This window comes from Bufo bufo, chromosome 4 (genome assembly GCF_905171765.1).
Source record: "Bufo bufo chromosome 4, aBufBuf1.1, whole genome shotgun sequence".
NCBI lineage: Eukaryota > Metazoa > Chordata > Amphibia > Anura > Bufonidae > Bufo > Bufo bufo.
The window spans coordinates 180,710,158-180,727,012 of NC_053392.1; the positions used below are offsets into that span (position 1 = coordinate 180,710,158).

General features: G+C 42.6%; 1 protein-coding gene across 1 annotated transcript in view; it reads right to left on the reverse strand.

Moving 5' to 3' along the window:
* VEPH1 (ventricular zone expressed PH domain containing 1) overlaps window positions 1-16,855 on the reverse strand; it is a 662,929-nt gene that overhangs the window by 631,448 nt on the left and 14,626 nt on the right. The window lies entirely within an intron of this gene.

Consider the following 16,855-nt stretch of genomic DNA (forward strand, 5'->3'; position numbering starts at 1 on the left):
TTTTTTCTCTGGAACACTGCAACCAAATTCAACCAAGTATTTATTATAATCAACAGAATCAACCCTACCAGGTAGTATCCTGGTTTAAAGGATTTAACTATTTATGGCCTATCATCAGGAATGGCCATCATTATTTGATCGATAGGGTTCCGACACACCGCACCCCTGCCAAATCTGCTGTTTCAGAGTAGCTGCGGCTCCTAAACTACAAAGTACATGTGGATGTAGCTTCACTTCTATTCACTTCAATGGAAGCAGCACTGCAGTAACCGGTTCCGTCCACTACCCAATGGATGGAGCTGTGTAGTTCCAACTTCTAGCGCCAAAGGTACAACTAAGCAGTTGATTGTCAGGGATACAGAATAAAGTTAAAGAGTAAGGGTGCACTTCATAAAAACTTTTGATATGTCATATTGACACATCAAAGGTTTTGATTAGTGGGGTCCCAGTGCGGACTCTAATGCTAATCGCTAAAACGAGTAGTTAGAAGTGCTTAGCTGAGCACTTTCATTCCTTGCCACTGAAGACAGCTCAATAGAAAGTCTATGAAGTCTTTAGCTTCAACTTCTGCAATGAGTAGAAACCAGTTCAGAGTTTCCAACTCCAGGTTTTGTGATTGCCGGGGTAGTAAGCGCTCGGACCCCCACTGATCAAAACTTCTGATATGTTGCTATGACATATTACAAGATTTTGCAAAGTGCAGTAAAGGTCGATTTATATGGGCGATATCCGTCAGATTATCAGTTCCTGCAAATGCTTGTTCCTGACAATCTGTCCATCTAAAGTGCAGCTGATCACCCGATGAACGAGTGAAACTGTTGTTAGTGCTTGCAAGTAAATTAACGTGTCTGAGAGGAGGATTGTGCTATCTAAGCAGTACTCTGCTGCCCAGAAACAATGCAGCAATAGCGATTGCTCATTCTCATACTGTGGTAGTAATCACTGCTTGTAAATGCAGCACTTCACCCCCACTGAACGAGCAGCTGGTTGTCAGGAAGGAAAGCTTCTTTCCCGATAATCGGCTTGACCTCTGCACGTGTAAATTATAAATTTACACATGCGTAATATACAAAATACAATAAACAAGAAATTATTAACAGACTGGTACAGAGGGAGAGAGTACCCTACTCACAAGAGCTTACAAGGGAAGAGGGTGAACACAGTAGGTGAGGGCAAAGGCTGCTAATTTCGCTGCATGGTGCCACCATGCTTTGTGGTAGGCTTTCCTGAAGAGGTGGGTTTTCAGGTTAATTTTGAAGGTTTGGATGTTGGGGGAGAGTCTGATGTGCTGGGGTAGCGAGTTGCAAAGAGGGGAGAGGCATATCAGAAATCTTGTTGATTCTGTGAAGAACAGATGAGAGGACAACAGCGAAGGTCCTGGGAGGATCGGAGATTACGTGTGGAAATGTATCAAGAAAACAGGTCCAAGATGAAAGGATGGGACTGGACTTGTGGACGGCTTACATGTAGTTGTTAGTATTTTAAACTGACTTCCATGGGCAATGGGGAGCCAGTGAGGGGGAGGGGGGACTTAGAGGAGAAACAAGCAGAGAGGTAGATAAACCGGGCATGAGTTGAGAATAAATTGGAGGAGAGTGAGAGTGCTAGATGGGAGGCCACAGAGGAGAATGCTGCAGTAGTCCAGGAAGGAGATGACGAGGACATGCACTAGCATTTTAGGCTACTATCACACTAGCATTAATATTTTCCGGTATTAAGATCCATCATAGGGTCTCAATACCGGAAAAAAACGCTTCAATTATGTCCCCATTCATTGTCAATGGTTACAAACGTAACTGAAATGAACGGAGTGCTCCAAAATGCATTCCTTTCCGTTCTCATACCGTTCTCAACATGCTGCTGTTTGCTTTGCGTTCTGGAATGCGGAGAAAGACGGATCCGTCATGACCCACAATGCAAGTTAATGGGGACACAATAGAAAACGGATCCGACCCCCATTGACTTTCAATGGAGTTCATGACGGATCCATCTTGGCTATGTTAAAAATAATACAACCGGATCCGTTCATAACGGATACAGATAAACGGAAGCGTTTTTACTGAACCCTGCTGGATCCAGCAAAAACACTAGTGTGAAAGTAGCCTTAGTTGGCTCAGGGGGGAGAAAGGAGTGAATACGAGAGATGTTCTTAAGTTGAAAGCGGCAGGTGGAGATGACGGTTTGGATGATTGCCTTAAAGGACAGGGTAGAATTAAATGTTAGCCCCAGGCAGTGGACCTGTGAGACTGGAGAAAGTGTTGTGCTATTAAATGTAATGGATAGGTCAGGTAGGGAGGCTGAGTGACATGAGGGAAAGATGTTGAATTCAGTTTCTCCATGTTGAGTTTTAGGAAGTGGAAGGAGAAATGAGAAGATATAGCCAACATGTTGGGATTCTGGATAGCAGCAATGTGACATTTTGGGCCAGAGAGATAGATTTGAGTGTCGTCAGCATAAGGCTTCATTCACACGTCCGTGGTGTGTTGCGGACCCGCAAATTGCGGGTCCGCAACACACCAGCCCGGCACCCCCATTGAAATGCCTATTCTTGTCCACAAGCTGCGGACAAGAATAGGACATGCTCTATCTTTTTGCGGAGCTGCGGAACCAAAATCGGGGCCGTGCTCCGCAATTGCGGCTGCAGACAGCACACTGTGTGCTGTCCGCATCCATTCCGTCCCCATAGAGAATGAATGGGTCCGCACCCATTCCGCAAAATTGCGGAAAGGATGCGGACCCATTTTGCGGACGTGTGAATGGAGCCTAAAGGTGGTATTTGAAGATATGGGACTCTATGAGCTGTCCCAGGCCAAATTTATAAATGGACTAAAATAGGGGACCCAGGACAGAGCCTTGAGGAATACAACAGGGGCATGATGAGGAGGTGGTGTATGAATGGAAAACGCTGAAGGTTCTGCTGGTGAGGTACAAGGAGATCCAGGGCCAGGTCTTTGATGCCAAGGGAAGAGGGGGTTTGTAACAGGAGAGAGTAGTAGACAGTATCAAAGGCAGTGGACAGGTCAAGGAGGAGCACAGAGTAATGACATTTAGCAGATGGTTGGCGACTTTGGTTAGGGAAGTTTCAGTGGAGTGATTGGGTCTGAAGCTGGATTGTAGTTAATCAAAAAGTGAATGGGAAGAGAGGCAGGAGGACAGTTCGAGGTGGACACGTTGTTCTTGGAGTTTTGATCTGAACGGAAGTAGTGAGATGGGGCAATAGCTGGATAAAGAGGATGGGTCCAGGGAAGGCTTCTTGGGTATGTGTCACGGGAAGTACGGGGAAGGAAAGACAACCAAAGGGAACCACAACAAAACATCCACAGACTAGGCCCCAAACTTAGGGAGTAAAGAGGTCACCTCCTAGCATTCCCTAATACTCAACCTAAGCTGCTAACAACATGTGCAAATCTCAATGGTAGAAATGCACATGCACAGGAACCTGAGACTGCTGAAACACTGCACCAAACCCTCAGCTTAGGGAACAGGGAAAGAGGCAACTGGCTCCTTCCAAACTGAAGGAGCCAGTGTTTCCCTGAGGCCTAGTCAGGACAGACACACCAAGAAAAGGGAAAGGACTTAGCTTGAGATGTAACTGGAACAGAAGAACCACCACACAAGCAGAGCACTCCACAGAAGAGCTATCAGCCGCAAGGAAGCAAGTGAGAGGCGGAACATATAAAGAGCCACCTGACTGATAATGAGCAGCATCTGCGAAGGGGCGGAAACCTGTCAGCAACAATGAAAACAAGAAAGATCTGTCAGATAGACTCCTGAGTCTTCCGTCTATTTGAACTTCTAAGATCTCTCCCAGGGCCGGCGGTGACAGTATGGGTGTGATGTTGCATGTTTAAAAGAGGAAGGTAAGACAGCAGTGGCTAGCGATAGGTTAAATAGGTGGGTTAGGGCAGGAATAACTATATTCTTCTGTGACAGTGGTAAACTGGTTTATGTAGTAAGTGCACTGGGCAGTTGTGTAGGGGGGTATCGGGGGTTGTTTGAAGCTTTTAAGGATTTTGTCAATTTTATTTTTGAAGTATTAAGCAAAGTCTTCAGCTGAGATGATGGGTGTGGGAGGTGACACAGTGGGACAAAATAGAGAATCAAAGGTATTAAAAGTTGTTTGGGATTGCAGGAATAAGATTATATGAAAGTAGTGAAGTAGTCCTGTTTACAGGAGGTTAGTGCAGAGATTAAGTCTTCTTTAGAGTGGGTTATTCAGCAACTTTGAAAGCTTGTCTCAGTTTTTTTGTCTAGTGAGTGTGCAAGGGTTGCTGAATGATTTGCTGAGTTATGGTGTGTGTAAGAGGGGCGAATGAGTCAAGGGCTGTAGTAGTTGTGGTGTTGTAGAAGGCAGTGGCTATGTCAGCGTCGTGAGGGGAAGATATGTTGGATAGCGGTGAAAGAGAGTCAGAAAGTGTGTGAATGGAGAGGTGAGAAGTTTCCATGAGGGTGTACTAGTATACTCTTTAATTGAAGCCTTATTGCTTATAAACATTTTGGAGATTGTACCTTTTAATTCCATTTATTAGATTGCATTATAACTATAACAGAACTGAGCCGCTAAACATTTTCTAACAACGTTGTTGTTGGTTGAGTATGTTCTCCTTCACATATTACATTAAAATAAGTTTAATGTTTAATTCTGAAGACTATTTGCTAGTAGCTTAGTTGTTGGAGAAAGATTTTCCTGTCTTAGCTCTGTTAATCAGTAACCTGTTGAACTACTTTAATATTTCCAGTGGAAAAATTCTCATGTGTAACTTTAAAGTGCCAGCAGGTGATGTGTCTTGCTTTTATCAGATGAAATGACTTTGTGTGAAAATGTAAATGTAAGATATGTCAAAAATAGGCACCCCATAAGAATAAACTAATATCTATATAATTTCTAGCTTCAACAATCCACAAGTATGACTGTATTATATTAAAATCAAGACATTGCTATTAACCACCAGTAGATGGCAGCAGAGCGAAAGCTTGAAGAGCAGAGCTACAAACAGCAAAGGGGAACTGAATAACGCAGATCTTGGTTTATGGGAGGACAGGATTTACTGCTACATTTCCTGTATCCCCATATACTGAAGGTCATGTGTTTGTTCTTTCCAGGTAAGTGTACACAAATTCAGAGCCATAAATAGGCTAAAATGATGTAAAACACATTCCTATAATCAGCTAAGGCTGCTGGTGATGCAGTGTGAATATATAAAATATGCACAAGTGCTAGTGAAGTACAATGAGGTTTCACATGATACTAATATGTAGTGACTATGATTACTATAAAAGCTGATGTCACTCTATGATATTATACTGCACTATTGGTTTACTGTGATGCAGATTAAATAATCAGAGAGCAACTCTCATGTTAATGGTTTAATATCTTATAGGAAAGTTATACCTGTTATTGAGAATGTATTATTGAATATAGAGATGTGTATTAATATAGGAGGACAGGATTTACTGCTACATTTCCTGTATCCCCATATACTGAAGGTCATGTGTTTGTTCTTTCCAGAACATGTTCAATAAAATCACTTCTGTCTTCACCCAGCCCGCTCCCTTCGCACATTGGAATTATTGACCATACTTTCAGCATATGTGCAGCAAAATTGGTGGCCCGTACAGGGAGCGGGTGAAGAAGACGCGGTCCCGGAAGTGAAAAAAAAAAAAACGGTTACACGAAGCATAGAGGAGAAATTAACCCTTGCCGCATTGCCAGCGAACACAAATGGATCTAGAAAGCCTGCAGGATGAAATCAGTGGTCACCTAATCCACTTGCCAGTGGGTGATCTCATCGAGATTTGCCAATTCATCAAAGCCCCTGAAGCCAGCATGGCGAAAGGAAAAACCCGGCGCCATTTTATGCGGATCATTAATGAGGTAATAGATGAACTGGTCGAAGCTGAAAGTGAGGAGGCGGTGACACAATTTCTGCAAGCCACAAAGGGATTCATTAGCGAACTAGAGAAGAAGAGGGACAATGCGGAAGTCCCAAGCTTCAGTGAGAAAGACCTTCAATCAGAACAACAAGAGGCCGACTTAATGCGACAGTATCACACTATGCAGGAGAGGTTCCAGGAAACGTCCAGAATAATGGAGGAACAGATTAGAGAGCTAAGTACCAGAAGTAAAGACTCAAGTAACAGTCAGCCAAAACCAGTGCCAATCCCGATTACTCAGAGACTACACCATGGTAGCTTGCCAGAGTTGACAATCAGAAAAGACTTCAAGATCACAGGCCAGATTGGAGAAAAAGAGCAGAAGGATAAGCTGTCCTACACCAACTTAATGCACCAAATCGACCTGGGACTACAGAAAGGATATCCTGAGACTGAGATTATTGAAGCAGTGGTCAAAGCTATTAGCCCTGGCCTAAGCCTTAGAGGTATGCTTGAGATACAAAAATGGACTGACTCTAGTGCAACTTAGACGAATCTTGAAAAGTCACTACAAGAAGGAGAATGCCTCAGAACTGTACCAGCAACTCCTTAATATTTCCCAGAAAAGCGACGAGACTCCACAGAATTTCCTGTTCAGAGCTATTGAACTGAAAGATCGGCTGCTATTCGTCTCCCAAGGTGAAGGCTCGGAAGAACATTTTGGGACTGAGCTGATCCAGAAGAAATTTCGAAGATCAGTAGGTACTGGACTAAGAAATAACCACATCAAATTCCAATTAAAGCAGTATTTAGATGACCCTTCCATTCCAGATGAGGTGCTCATAGAGAAAACAAATGAAGCCGCTAATATGGAGATTAAAAGGGAACAGAAGCAAAAGAAAGCTCAACATAGCAGTTCAACCAAAGGCAAAGAATGTCAGTCTAACACCTTACAGTGTCCTCAGGAACCAAGTGTCCTGACAACAACTGCCAACACCACACCTTGGTCTCCACCACAGGCAAGTAGCCCAACGATTCAACAGCTATCGAAGAGCAACTCTGACCTGGAAAAGCTGATTCTGCAGATGCAAAAAGAGATGATAGAGATGAAGACACTCCTCCAGGATTCAAGGACCCAACGAGACCGTGAATTCCGAGGGCCTCAGGCAACAGTGGGTACGAGTAATGGATGTTGTCAATCCTGTAAAAGGACTGGTCGGACAAGTACCTGCGATCATTGCTTCAACTGTGGACGATCTGGACATAGAGCAAGATATTGCCAAACACCCAGACCAAACCATTTAAATGGGAGAGGGTTGCTGTCAAGGGACCGACAGTAACCTGCACTAGAACCAACCCTGTGTCCCAAAGTGCATCCCCTGTAGGTAGCAAGCCAGCAAGCTTCAAAACAATGGCTGGTAGGGGAAATCCAGACTCCGTTCAAAAAGTGCCCAACTGCTATAACCAAAGATGCCTTCAGATGGCTGAGCAAGTACCAACTCATGTGGATGGCATGACCATGAGACAGAACCACAAGCTACTGAGTCTCGTTGGGAAAAGGTGCCTTGTGAACTGTGAAATAGACAATACTCCTGTCCAAGCCCTATGGGACACTGGCTCCCAGGTGAGCATCATCAATGAGAACTGGAGACAGCGGGTTCTGCCACATACAGTGCTCCGATCTTTGGAAGAATTGCTGGGGCCAGAAGTCCTCTGTGGGAAGGCTGCCAATGAGACTGAAATTCCTTTCTCTGGCTGGATTGAGGTAGTTTTTCAACTAACAGCGGGATGCAATAACACCAAGCAGCTAGTAGTGCCACTTGTGGTATCATCAGATGAGAAAGTTGCAGAGATGCCAATCATTGGATATAATGTCACAAAAGAACTCTACAAGGATACAGCTGCCAAAGGAAGGAGAACCATTACAGGGTTCGTGGACCTACTAGGAGCCGCCTTGGAGTTGCCGACCCCCAAAGCAGAAGTCCTGGTGAGTCAACTACAAGCCAGCCTAAGAGAAACTGGTGGTACCGTACTAAAGACTAGTACAAAGAACCAAAGGATTCCGGCAAACACTGTGACGTGTGTCAGATGTAGGGCTCACGCCAAACCAGCCTTGCAAGAGCAGACGGTCTTGTTTATACCTGATGAGATTCAGGATGTGCCAGAAGGAATGTACAGGGAGTGCAGAATTATTAGGCAAGTTGTATTTTTGAGGATTAATTTTATTATTGAACAACAACCATGTTCTCAATGAACCCAAAAAACTCATTAATATCAAAGCTGAATATTTTTGGAAGTAGTTTTTAGTTTGTTTTTAGTTTTAGCTATTTTAGGGGGATATCTGTGTGTGCAGGTGACTATTACTGTGCATAATTATTAGGCAACTTAACAAAAAACAAATATATACCCATTTCAATTATTTATTTTTACCAGTGAAACCAATATAACATCTCAACATTCACAAATATACATTTCTGACATTCAAAAACAAAACAAAAACAAATCAGTGACCAATATAGCCACCTTTCTTTGCAAGGACACTCAAAAGCCTGCCATCCATGGATTCTGTCAGTGTTTTGATCTGTTCACCATCAACATTGCGTGCAGCAGCAACCACAGCCTCCCAGACACTTTTCAGAGAGGTGTACTGTTTTCCCTCCTTGTAAATCTCACATTTGATGATGGACCACAGGTTCTCAATGGGGTTCAGATCAGGTGAACAAGGAGGCCATGTCATTAGATTTTCTTCTTTTATACCCTTTCTTGCCAGCCACGCTGTGGAGTACTTGGACGCGTGTGATTGAGCATTGTCCTGCATGAAAATCATGTTTTTCTTGAAGGATGCAGACTTCTTCCTGTACCACTGCTTGAAGAAGGTGTCTTCCAGAAACTGGCAGTAGGACTGGGAGTTGAGCTTGACTCCATCCTCAACCCGAAAAGGCCCCACAAGCTTATCTTTGATGATACTAGCCCAAACCAGTACTCCACCTCCACCTTGCTGGCGTCTGAGTCGGACTGGAGCTCTCTGCCCTTTACCAATCCAGCCACGGGCCCATCCATCTGGCCCATCAAGACTCACTCTCATTTCATCAGTCCATAAAACCTTAGAAAAATCAGTCTTGAGATATTTCTTGGCCCAGTCTTGACGTTTCAACTTGTGTGTCTTGTTCAGTGGTAGTCGTCTTTCAGCCTTTCTTACCTTGGCCATGTCTCTGAGTATTGCACACCTTGTGCTTTTGGGCACTCCAGTGATGTTGCAGCTCTGAAATATGGCCAAACTGGTGGCAAGTGGCATCTTGGCAGCTGCACGCTTGACTTTTCTCAGTTCATGGGCAGTTATTTTGCGCCTTGGTTTTTCCACACGCTTCTTGCGACCCTGTTGACTATTTTGAATGAAACGCTTGATTGTTCGATGATCACGCTTCAGAAGCTTTGCAATTTTAAGAGTGCTGCATCCCTCTGCAAGATATCTCACTATTTTTGACTTTTCTGAGCCTGTCAAGTCCTTCTTTTGACCCATTTTGCCAAAGGAAAGGAAGCTGCCTAATAATTATGCACACCTAATATAGGGTGTTGATGTCATTAGACCACACCCCTTCTCATTACAGAGATGCACATCACCTAATATGCTTAATTGGTAGTAGGCTTTCGAGCCTATACAGCTTGGAGTAAGACAACATGCATAAAGAGGATGATGTGGTCAAAATACTCATTTGCCTAATAATTCTGCACGCAGTGTATATCGGGGAAACATTAGTGTCACTTAATAAGGGACAGTTTTCCAAACTATCCATCCCGGTTTGGAACACCACCCAGCGAGACATTATCCTGCCAAGTCAGACCAGGATTGGGTTCCTCGAACCCATCAAGACAACATACCCAGCTCAGGTGAAACCATAAGAATCAGTGCGTGTTGCCACTCACCTGGTGACTCATAGTCTACAGTCATCCAGATCAGGGCCAGAAGGTCAAATTGACAATTTAAACACAAGTCAGTCACTGGTAAGTTATGCTCATCAAGAACACTGGGATCCACCAGTACCTATAGGACACCTTTCCGAGGAAGATCAACAGATAGTCAAGGCAATGCTAAGGGAAGAATGCCACGCCTTTGTTAAAGATGATTCTGACATTGGATGCATCCCTTCCCTACAATTACAACTGCGCCTTAAAGACAATACACCAGTTAGAAGAACTTACATGTCAGTGCCAAGGCCACTACACCAGGAGGTGAAAGAATATCTGCAGGATCTTCTGAACCGTGGATGGATCGCAGAGTCAAAATCATCATACTCTTCACCCATTGTGTGCGTGAGAAAGAAGGATGGTAGTTTAAGACTGTGCTGCGATTACAGGGAATTGAACCAGAAGTCCATCCCTGACCGCCATCCAATCCCTAGGATCCAAGACATGCTGGACAGCCTAGGAGGAAGTTCATGGTTTTCTGTGCTAGATCAAGGAAAAGCCTACCATCAAGGATTTGTGGAAGAATCCAGTCGACCACTGACTGCCTTCATCACACCTTGGGGTCTGTATGAGTGGATCAGAATACCCTTTGGCCTTAGTTCGGCACCAGCTGAATTCCAACGCAGCATGGAAACTTGTCTAATGGGACTGAGAGATGAGGTCTGTCTGCCGTACCTAGATGACAACCTGGTTCACAGCAGATCATTCAACGAACATGTGGAACATGTCCGGTTGGTACTGCAATGGTATCAGAAACATGGAGTAAAGTTAACAGCGAGGAAATGTGAACTTTTCAGAAACAAAGTCAGATTCTTAGGTAAAATCGTGTCCAAAGATGGCCATTCCATGGATCCAGCAGACATTGCACCTGTGCTGGCCTTGAGGAATAACCAGCCAAAGACTGTTGGAGAACTCAGGAAGTTATTAGGATTCATTTCCTACTATCGTCCTTACATCAAAAACTTTTCCAGGATTGCAAAGCCCCTGTATGATTTACTATCAGCGGATAAAACACCCACCATAACGTCAGTGCCAGCTCAACAATCTAAGCTGAGGAAGAAGCCATCACCAAAACTAAAAGGTCAACTACCTTCTCATCAGTCTATAGTCTGGACTGACCACCACCAGGCAGTGCTGAACCAGCTTATTGACGTCTTAACTCATCCTCCAGTTATGGGTTACCCTGACTACAGCAAACCCTTTGTTCTGCACTGTGATGCCTCTCAAGAAGGACTAGGAGCTGTGTTGTACCAAGAGCAGGAGGAAAAATTGAAAGTAATTGCTTATGGGTCTAGGACTCTAACACCTGCTGAGAAAAACTATCACATGCATTCAAGAAAGCTAGAATTCCTTGCGATGAAATGGGCCATATGTGAGAGGTTCCGAGGATACCTATACTACTGTCCATCCTTTGTAGTGTATACTGACAACAATCCACTAACCTATGTCCTAACTACTGCCAAACCTAATGCAACAGGCCATCGATGAGTTGCAGAACTCGCTGACTTCAATTTCACTATCAAGTATCGTCCAGGAAAGAGAAATGCAGATGCAGATGTACTCTCTCGTATGCCACTAAGTCCTGAACAATACATGCAGCAGTGTTCACAAGAAGTCGACCCCAAAGTCATCAATTGCATAACCCAAGCACTTCAAGTGCAACAGAAAGAAGAAACTTGGCTGTGTCCAATAACCATCGCGGGTTTAAGCTCCATTTTTCAACAGGTATATGCACATGGTAAATTTTTCTGACAGGAGACAGCAGCAAGGAATCCGCTGCAGAAATACAATTCAATCACATGCAGCTAATTGATCGCAGAAAATATCCGCAATTGTATGAACAGTAGCGTAGATTCTAATTGCAAACAATAGGGCGAGGATCCCAAAATCTGTGTCAAAATGTTGCTATGTGAGCATACAAATCACAGTAGTATTATAGGGTTTCGAAAAGTATCAATATATTTTATCACAGAGAGAAATTACTTTTCATCTAAAACATAACTTAGCCACTGAGAGTTGGGGTGGCCCCTTTCGGGACGAGTGCTCCGCCTGCAGGCAGGGGTACATTGAGGGATGCATTAGGGATTTGGTCCCCCCCCCCTCATCTATCCCCAGCCCAGACTTCACCTCTCGTTCACCGTCTGACCAGGTCCACAGTCATCTAACTGTAAGTTGCCGTAATTTTTTATATATCGGACTGTACTATCCTGGATACGTCGAAAGTAAGGCCATGTCTATTTATTTGGGTTAGCCTAATATTATATCTAGATGGGGTAATATTTGAACCAATGATAGTAAAAGTTATGTTTTATGTGAGCATACAAGAAGAGACCAACCAGGAGAAGAAGAAGCAAGTGCCATGGAGATGCAGTGCAGGAACCAAGACAGGGAGTAAGGCCCCTTTCACACTGGCGAGAATTCTGCTCAGATCCAATGCGTGAGGTGAACGCATTGCACCCGCACTGAATCCGGACCCATTCACTTCAATGGGGCTGTTCAGATGAGAGGTGATTTTCACGCATCAGTTGTTCGCGCATCCTCTTGTTCGTGCATGGATTCTTTCTTCTTCTTTCAGGACCTGCCAAAGGACCTTTGATGACGTAATCGCGCTCCCCACGTGGTGAGCGCAGTGACGTCAGCGCAGGTCCTGCTGAATGAAGATAGAAAGATCTTTTATCTTCATTCAGCAGGACCTGTGCTGACGTCACCGTGCTCACCATGTGGTGAGCGCAATTACGTCATTTTTCTTTCAGTCCGTGTGCTGTCCGCATCCGTGTCTCCGTTCCGCTGTCCCGTTAAAAAAATATAACATGTCCTATTCTTGTCCGCGCTTTGCGGACAAGAATAGGCATTTACATTGCCGGCGCCCGTTCTGTTCTGCAAATTGCAGAAGGCAACACGGACGGCTTCCGTTTTTTGCGGATCCGCGGTTTGCGGACCACAAAAAAAGGCACGGCTCTGTGCATGAGACCTTATAGACACACAGAAGCTTCTCTGCTCATCAGAAGCTGTGATTAATAAACACAGGTTACTCACAACAACATCAAATAGAGGCCCAAAACCAATGATGGGTCCCATAACCACCCCTCATAAGCCCCCAGATGAAGGTGTTTCCGAAACGCTCGTCGCGGTGTGCGGTTCTGCTGAGGTGACTCTTCCATCAATGGGTATGTGATTGACTTATGTTACATTGTTTATGAAGGGTGTTTTCTGCAGATTATTCCATGTATTGTGATTGCACTAGCATTTATTTTTTGCACTGGTCATTTTTCTTTTCATGGATTTGGGATGTTTATCATTCCTTGTACATCATCCACCCCTCTATGGTAATTGTATTCATGTGAGTCTCTTTCGGGTGTATACCGCACTTTAGTGATGTATTTTGGTCTCTATTTTGATTATGTTTTATACATACAATTAAATACAATAAAGACCATTATTTATTGAAGGCCTTTTTAGAATCAGCTTTTTTTTTTTAGGTTTATCAGAAGCAGTGTAGAAGCAGTTCTTTTATGCTCAGGACACTAGCTCTGACACGCCCCCATTTCCTATGAACTGTCTCTGTTACTAGAGACAGATCTAGGCTAACAACAGGCTGTAGACTGAATTTTACTTAACCCCTTAGGGACCCATGACGTATCGGTACGGCATGGTTCCCGAGTACTTAAGGACCCATGACGTACCGATACGTCATGTGATGTTCCGATCACTGCCGCCCGGCGGGCGGTGATCGGAACAAGGTGCCTGTTAAATCATTGAGAAGGCACCTCCGCTAAATGCGCAGGGGGTATTGGAATACAGAAGTATTGGAATGCATTGTAAAGGATTAGACCCCCAAAAGTTCAAGTCCCAAAGTGGGACAAAAAATAAAGTGATAAAAAGTTGAAAAAATAAAGTTTCCCCCCCCCAAAAAAATTGAAAGTTTCAAGTAAAAATAAACAAAAATTTTGCCCAAATAAAGTGAAAAAAAAAATTGGTAAAAAATTGGTAAAAAATAGGAAGGGGGGGGGGAAAGTATACATATTAGGTATCGCCGTGTCCGTATCGACCGGCTCTATAAACATATCACATGACCTAACCTCTCAGATGAACACCACAAAAAATAAAAACTGTGCTAAATAAACCATTTTTTTGTCACCTTACATCACAAAAAGTACAACAGCAAGTGATCAAAAAGGCGTTTGCCCACCAAAATAGTACCAATCTAACCGTCACCTCATCCCGCAAAAAATTAGTCCCTACCTGAGACAATCGCCCAAAAAATAAAAAAAACTATGACTCAGAATATGGAGACACTAAAACATTATTTTTTTTGTTTTAAAAAAGCTGTTATTGTGTAAAACTTACATAAATAAATAAAAAGTACACATATTTAGTATCGCCGCGTTCGTATCGACCGGCTCTAAAAAAATATCACATGACCTAACCCCTCAGATGAACACCGTAAAAAATGTAAAATAAAAACTGTGCTAAATAAACCATTTTTTGTCACCTTACATCACAAAAAGTGTAATAGCAAGCGATCAAAAAGTCATATGCACCCCAAAATAGTGCCAATAAAATCGTCATCTCATCCCGCAAAAATTAAACCCTACCCAAGGTAATCGCCCAAAAACTGAAAAAATTATGGCTCTCAAAAATGAAATCATTGTGTAAAACTTACATAAATAAAAAAAAAGTATACATATTAGGTATTGCCGCATCTGTGATAACCTGGACTATAAAAATATCACATGATCTAACCTGTCAGATGAATGTTGTAAATAACAAAAAATTAAAACGGTGCCAAAACAGCTATTTCTTGTTATCTTGCCTCACAAAAAGTGTAATATAGAGCAACCAAAAATCATATGTACCCTAAACTAGTACCAACAATACTGCCACCCTATCCCGTAGTTTCTAAAATGGGTCCACTTTTTTGGAGTTTCTACTCTAGGGGTGCATCAGGGGGGCTTCAAATGGGACATGGTATCAAAAAACCAGTCCAGCAAAAGCTGCCTTCCAAAAACTGTATGGCATTCCTTTCCTTCTGCGCCCTGACATGTGCCCGTACAGCTGTTTATGACCAAATATGGGGTGTTTCTGTAAACTACAGAATCAGGGCCATAAATATTGAGTTTTGTTTGGCTGGTAACCCTTTCTTTGTTACTGGGAAAAATTGATTAAAATGGAAAATTTGCCCAAAAATTTTAATTCTGAAATTTCATCTCCATTTGCCAATAACTCTTGTAGAACACCTAAAGGGTTAACGATGTTTGTAAAATCTGTTTTTAATACCTTGAGGGGTGTAGTTTCTTAGATGGGGTCACTTTTATGGAGTTTCTACTCTAGGGTTGCATCAGGGGGGCTTCAAATGGGACATGGTGTCAAAAAAACCAGTCCAACAAAATCTGCCTTCCAAAAACCGTATGGCATTCCTTTCCTTCTGCGCCCTGCCGTGTGCCCGTACAGTAGTTTACGACCACATATGGGGTGTTTCTGTAAACTACAGAATCAGGGCCATAAATATTGAGTTTTGTTTGTCTGTTAACACTTGCTTTGTAACTGGAAAAAAAAGATTAAAATGGAAAATCTGCCAAAAAAGTGAAATTTTGAAGTTGTTTCTCTATTTTCCATTAATTCTTGTAGAACACCTAAAGGGTTAACGACGTTTGTAAAATCAGTTTTGAATACTTTGAGGGGTGTAGTTTCTTAGATGGGGTCACTTTTATGGAGTTTCTACTCTAGGGGTGCATCAGGGGGGCTTCAAATGGGACATGGTGTCAAAAAACCAGTCCAGCAAAATCTGCCTTCCAAAAACCGTATGGCATTCCTTTCCTTCTGCGCCCTGCCGTGTGCCCGTACAGTAGTTTACGACCACATATGGGGTGTTTCTGTAAACTACAGAATCAGGGCCATAAATATTGAGTTTGGTTTGGCTGTTAACCCTTGCTTTGTAACTGGAAAAAAAAATATTAAAATGGAAAATCTGCCAAAAAAGTGAAATTTTGAAATTGTATCTCTATTTTCCATTAATTCTTGTGGAACACCGAAAGGGTTAACAAAGTTTGTAAAATCAGTTTTGAATACCTTTAGGGGTGTAGTTTAAAGAATGGGGTCATTTTTGGGTGGTTTCTATTATGTAAGCCTCGCAAAGTGACTTTAGACCTGAACTGGTCCCTAAAAATTGGGTTTTTGAAAATTTCTGAAAAATTTCAAGATTTGCTTCTAAACTTCTAAGCCTTGTAATATCCCCCAAAAATAAAATATAATTCCCAAAATGATCCAAACATGAAGTAGACATATGGGGAATGTAAAGTAATAACTATTTTTGGAGGTATTACTATGTATTATAGAAGTAGAGAAATTAAACCTTGGAAATTTGCAATTTTTTACAAATTTTGGGTAAATTAGAATTTGGTATTTTTTTATAAATAAAAATGAAATTTTTTTACTTCATTTTACCAGTGTCATGAAGTACAATATGTGACGAAAAAACTATCTCAGAATGGCCTGGATAAGTCAAAGCGTTTTAAAGTTATCAGCACTTAAAGTGACACTGGTCAGATTTTAACCCCCAGTCCTTAAGGGGTTAAACCAAAGTATACAATACCCCAATAACAAATAGAACCAAATAAAATATGAGCAAACGTCCCAATAAAATATATGCTCCAATTGGCCTGAAAATTGTTATATAACTCTCTAAAGTCTCCTAGGACTCATATTTTTTCTCTCAAATACCAGAGAAAAAGAAGAATCGCGTGAGACATGCAACTAAGATACCGTCCAGCCCCATTCATTATAATGGGGACGCAGCAGAGATTCGTCTCCTACCCAGCAAATATTCCGGGTGAAACAAGCCTTAGCTGAATGACCTTGGGGAGCATTCTTGGAGGTGCTCATTCTCATTAGGAAGACCGCCTAGTATGCATGAGAGGTATTGTATTCCAGCCAACGCTGCTCTGCATTTATGGGAAACATATATGCAAATTAGCATATCTGACATCTGCTGACATCAGATAGGCTTAGTATTCTT